This window comes from Pteropus vampyrus, unplaced genomic scaffold (genome assembly GCF_000151845.1).
Source record: "Pteropus vampyrus isolate Shadow unplaced genomic scaffold, Pvam_2.0 Scaffold69, whole genome shotgun sequence".
Taxonomy (NCBI): Eukaryota; Metazoa; Chordata; class Mammalia; order Chiroptera; family Pteropodidae; genus Pteropus; species Pteropus vampyrus.
The window spans coordinates 2514615-2520302 of record NW_011888850.1 but is presented as its reverse complement, the minus strand read 5'-3'; the positions used below and the strand labels follow the sequence as shown (position 1 = coordinate 2520302).

General features: G+C 39.8%; 1 protein-coding gene, 1 long non-coding RNA gene and 1 pseudogene across 2 annotated transcripts in view; 1 reads left to right on the top strand and 2 right to left on the bottom strand.

The window, feature by feature from the left end:
- The window catches only part of CUNH7orf31 (chromosome unknown C7orf31 homolog), a 43320-nt gene that overhangs the window by 3638 nt on the left and 33994 nt on the right, over nt 1–5688 (top strand). The gene's annotated exons all lie outside the window — the stretch shown is intronic.
- Nucleotides 1–5688, bottom strand: part of LOC111740865 — a 21303-nt gene that overhangs the window by 14249 nt on the left and 1366 nt on the right. Inside the window, exon 2 of the long non-coding RNA XR_002780784.1 lies at nt 1069–1072. This is a non-coding gene — a long non-coding RNA (uncharacterized LOC111740865). The remainder of the gene's footprint in view (nt 1–1068; nt 1073–5688) is intronic.
- Nucleotides 5421–5539, bottom strand: LOC111740889 (annotated as a pseudogene).

Below are 5688 nucleotides of genomic sequence, written 5' to 3'. Positions count from 1 at the left end.
GATGTTTGTGAGAAAGAGGACTTCTGCTGAATTCATCCTTGCTGTACCTACCTACCTACTCTTCTACTGTTACCTGACTCCCAAAAGTGGCTGTTAGCCCCCAATTCCTATTCAGCTCCAATGGTCATCCCTTGAGTCCCAGGAAACCCTTAGTAAATCATGTGTAATCTGGATATGAGCAGTTGACCCTAGCTCAAAAGCAGCAATGCGAGGTTTTATATTTGGCCAAAAGGGATCTGAGCAGGAATTTAGGGCTGCCATAGCTGATTGAATTCTCTATCCCCTCAGAAGTACTCATCTCAGGCTTTTCACTGAAATTTTGATCCTTTCTACCTAAATGGTCCTATGGTTGGTTAGTAATTGGCTCCAAAACCCTTTAACTGGCGTGAAATTTAAGAGGAGCATCTTTGAGAAAGTAACTGCTTTTCATTAACTGACTATATAAAATTAAACATATGTTCAGTTAGCTACAAACTACAATAAAGTATTATTTGAAGCAATATCGAGGTGCAACCTACTTCCTAATGACTAAAATTTTCTTTCCCTTTTATGCCACGTGAATTCTTTCCTTTCATAGTCCCAAATAGGAAAGCCGAAATGATTGTGTATTCTCAGAACCCCGCCTAATAATGCCCTCTTAAGAAGCAGCTGGGCAGTGCACAGAAACAGAATCTTGCTTTCTTTCAGTGTTATTCTTCTGAACTGCTCTGGAAAGTGTCGTCAGAATAACATTGGTACTTCTGCTCTATCAATGCTGAGGCTTCTTTAGATCAGGTTACGGGTCGATGGCTCCCAGCTCGAATCTCAAAAGCAAGACAAAACAGCAATCTCCTAGCTTTTAGGAATTACCCTTCATAGCAATAAGGATGAACACGAGTCCTAGCATATGTTAGCTCTCAGCAGCATAATTTTCTAAACATAGATGCACTTAAGGGGATGCCTTTTTTAAATATCATAATGCATTTTGAACTAACTCGGCAATTTTAACAGAAATGCAAAATGGTTTTCTCACATCAGCCTATTTTTTTCCTTTCCAGGATAGGTAAAACAGTCTGGCACCATTGCTACCCAGCTTTAGTGTGCAGACAGGGTACACTGAAACACCTGAGCAGCTATAGCTGTAGATATTCTAGCTCACTAGGTCGGAGGTGGGTCTATGCATTTAGGGAATATGCATGTTTAGAAGTTTTCCGACTTATTTTGGGCTAGCAGAAAGCACTGAAAACAGTAAGAAAACCAGAATTATGGTTCTGGCTTACCTATCGACCAAGGACTAGTTAATCTTTATACTTGAGTTACTTTCTTCACTGACATATTTTGGAGAAATTACCATAGTCAATAATATATATGTACTCTATGAGCTCATTACCTTTAAAAATGTTAATAGGTAATGTTCTTTTATATTTCTTCCATTGAAAATTTAAGAATGGCAGGTACAGCTATTCAAAATCATCACAGATGCCTATCTCCTTTTTCCATTCAGTGGACATCTCATACCTCTAGCAGGTTCTCAAGCTCATTAGGCAAACAAACATATCAATTAAGGAGATGCCTTGAGAATTGCTTAAGACTTCATGATACGTTCTATTTTGTTTATGAGTTCATTCCTCTGTTTTCTGATTCCTGAATAATTTTTGACTATTAGCTCTCTGGCAACTAAAAATGACAGTATGTTTGTTCTGAGCTTTCCTTTTATCATGGCTTTCAATAACTACTGGCTAAATTCGGGCCCCTAAGTTTGGAATGTAATGCTTAAATTTTGTAAAATGACTCCAAAGTAAGATATTGGTTCATCTGTAGGGAGCATATCTTTCTCAAAAACAAGTAAACAATTTTATGTGGCTACTGATTGCAGCACTAATCATTTATTATTTTCTTTGTTATGGAGACATGTATTATTTAAGCTTTAAAACTATTTAATCATAAAACTTCCATATTTTAATTAGTTCCTTCAAATAATGCTATTATTATTATATTATTAAACCTAAGGGAGGAAATGTGAAACCCTAAAATAAAAGGGAAATATGACTTCTTTTTGCTTTGCCTTTTATTTTACATGTTTCTCTGCAACTTACTAGCTTTAGATGAATACCGACCCAAATGAATGATTAACATTTCTCTCTCTCATTTTCCTGGGACAGTGTAATGTATTGGGTTCAGATGTTGAGAAACTGACTTATCTAATTTAAACGTAACTTTTAAAACTTAGATATTAAAGCTACGTTCTCATTAATCAAATGTGTTTAAAATTTTTTCACTTGTCATGCACCCCAAACCATGTCTATTGATCACAGTCATAGAGCTGGTTAAGGCCTCAGAGATCTGAGAGCAAATTGCCACCATCTCTTCTACAGCACCCCAAATCAATGGTCTCTCAGATTCTCCTTGACTAGCTAGTGCAGCAGTTGGCAAACTTTTTCTGTAAAGTACCAGATAGTAAATATTTTAGGTTTTATAGTCTCTGTCAAACTACTCAAGCCTTAGAAAAGAGACAATATATAATGAATGGTTTGGGCAGCATTCCAATAAAATGGCAGTAGGCTGGATTTGGCCAATGAGACATAGTTTGCCAACCACTATCTAGTGACTTTCTGAGCTAAAGCATTCATTTATAAGACAGTCCTGAGTGTTAGTTCTTCATTCCATTCAGCATATGTTTACAGGGGGATTACATCAAGCCTAGCGCTGTACTGGTACAAAACAGAAAATAGCTTCACAGTCCGTACCTCTCTCCCTGAGCTCCTGTCCCATGTTTCTAAGTCCAAAAGGCTTAACGGCCCCATCGGATATTGTTCTTGTTTTCCTCTCTTGCTTTACCTCTCACCACAGCTCTTCTCTCCTGTGCCTCAAATTCCTGAATTCTATACCAGCTCTACTGATTCGGCCCCAAATTCAACTCTATTTTCTCAGCCCTTAAGATCTAGGGCTGAGAAAAGATTCAAATCTTTTATTCCACACCTTCTGAAAGTCCAAAGCCTTCTTCAGAATTTACCCAAATCCCTGGGATGGGGGTGGAGGGTGGTCATTCCTGACTTTGGGTTCCTGGTTCCACTTAAGCTGCTTCCATCCAACATTTTGACTCAGATGCAACACTCAGTCACCTTCAATTTTCTACAAAGACCTCATCCACATGGAGCATTTGTGAGCCCCATACACGTCACTATCAGGGGTCAAGAGGAAGAATCACATCACACCATACAGTACATAACTTAAAGTCACTTATTAGCCATAACTTCCACAGTCTTAAAAGTTCTTTAGCCTAATTATCACCAGGGTTCTCTCACTGGCATTTCACCCAATGCAGACCCTAGCCTCCTGCCATCCTGCTGGCTTCTCTCTTTTTCTTCTCCCTTTACTCCCTTTTCATCTTCCCCTCAAAAAAGCAAAAAACCAAATCCCCACTTCAGAGCAGCTTAATCAGTGTTAAGTTGCTGGATCTCTTACCAACACCCATACTTGTAGAGTCTCTGTCTCTACATCAAGTGGCCTAATACAATATTTTATCAAACAAAGCAGGTCCTTCCCTAAGAAGGATCCTGGAGCCACACTGTTGGGAATTTTTGATTCCTTAACCTTTCTTATCTCTAGGCCTTTTTATATGTTATTCCCCCTGTCTGGAGTATTCCCTCTCTTCTACCTAGATGTCTTACTCATCCTTTAGAACTCATCTTAGACAATGATTCCCCCAAAGAATCCTTCCTCCAGAAGGGAATCCTGCTGGTCCTGCAAGGTGCCTGGGGGTATACTACCTATCCTAGACCTCTTAAATCCAAGGTCAAGTCATAGGCAGCCACAAACTGGGGCAGAAGACAACTACAGAGCTGGTTTACATCTGACTCACCTTTAACATGAGAGGGCAAACTTGTGGGATCCCAGCCTATTGTGGGAGATAGTCTCCTTTAGATTCCTCACCTGGCTGATTTCTAAACCTCTCACCCTGCAAAGTCCTTAAAACAAAAATGAAATTTGCCAGAATCGCCACTGCCCTACAGGAAACAAGTCTTCTGTCTTGTTTACCTCTCTGGATTCCTATTTTCCTTCTTATGCAGCCCTGGTTGCCTTTCTGTCTTATTCACAATTAGCTCCTTTTAAGAAGATGTTTTTCTTTTTTTCTTCTTTTCCTCTTCAGCATTTTTGTGTTTGTTTTGTTTTATCTTCTCCAGGCAGTACAATACAGTGAAATAGAAATAGAATTCAACTTCCCCAAGAAAATTTAACCTAAGGTACAATTGGCTTCCTTTTTAATATTCTTACATCATTGTCTGCTCTCAAGGAAAACTACCTAGTCAAATAATATTTATCGAGCATCATATATTTATTTGTAAGACACTATGCTATATCCTGGGGATTCTGAGGTGAGTGTGGCAGAGACCTTGTCTACAGTGACTTGTCTTCCTTTGCTGTGCTATGAAACTGTTATGAATCAGTGGTCTTTGTTTTCTATACTGCTCACCTCTTGGTGATTGATAACTGGTTTATTACAAAGGAATTTAACTCAAGAACAGCCAGATTAAAGAGGTGCATAGGACAAGGTATGTGGGAAGGAGCATGGAGCTTCCATGCTCTCTGAGCCTACTACTCTCTCCACAGCTCCATGTTTTCACCCACCCAGAAGCTCCCTTTTCAGCATTTTGAGTTGTTTTTAGTGGGAAGGTTAGCCCACATATCTAGAGTACCATTCTTGGAAACTGGAAGTCATTAAATCTTTCCTAATTAGGAAGCAGATCTTTTGCCAGATATTCTTAAGTGTTTTGTGAGGCCTTCTCCCCAGCCTGAAGCTTTCATTACTGTGTCATAGGCTGCTGTCCAGGAAACAAATCCAACTCTTTGGCCTTGCTCATTCACTCATGTATGCATGCATTCAGCAAGCATGCATTAAAGTACAGATACAACCGTGAACAGGATGGAGTCCCTGCCCTTCACTCCCTTGTTAAGAAAGAGCAGAAAAAGTCATCTGAACTTCCGGTTTTCAAGATCTGATTAAGCCCTACCAGCCAATCTAGGAAACTTCCAGGTCTCCAGGACACTGAATGGCACAGTTGTAAGGGGTGAGGCTACTAGAAACTCGATTTCTGGGACAGGTAACTGCTAAATAAGGCAATGCTTCTAAAACTTTAGCATGCATAAGAAGCATCTAGAAGACTTGTTAAACAGATTTCTGGCCCCCACCCCCAGAAATTCTGATTCTTAGGTCTGAGATGGAGCCTGAGAATTTGTACTTCTAACAAGCTCTTAGGAGATGCTGATGGCGCTGCTCTGTGGTCCCCACCTGGTGGACTATTAGAGCTTAGGAGCAAGTGCTGCTGCCCCTTTACGGTACCCACCTTTTTTTTTTTTTTAAAGGTGAGGCAACCCTTGGTTGACCTCACAGATTGCAAGGACCTTGTCAGCTTACAATGCCTTATTTTTTAAATTTTTTACACTTACAGCATCTGGTCTTCCTAGGTGGTCTCCCATCCAAGTACTAACCAGGCCCGACCCTGCTTAGCTTCCAAGATCAGATGGGATCAGGTTTGTTCAGGGCAGCATGGCTATAGACTCAATTTTTAAAAATTCAAAAGATAATCTATAGCCAAGACCAATCAATAGGGAAAGAATAGCCTTTCCCAACAAATAGTGCTGGGACAACTGAATATCAACATGCAAAAGAATGAGGTTGTACCCTTATCTCACACCATGCATGAAAAC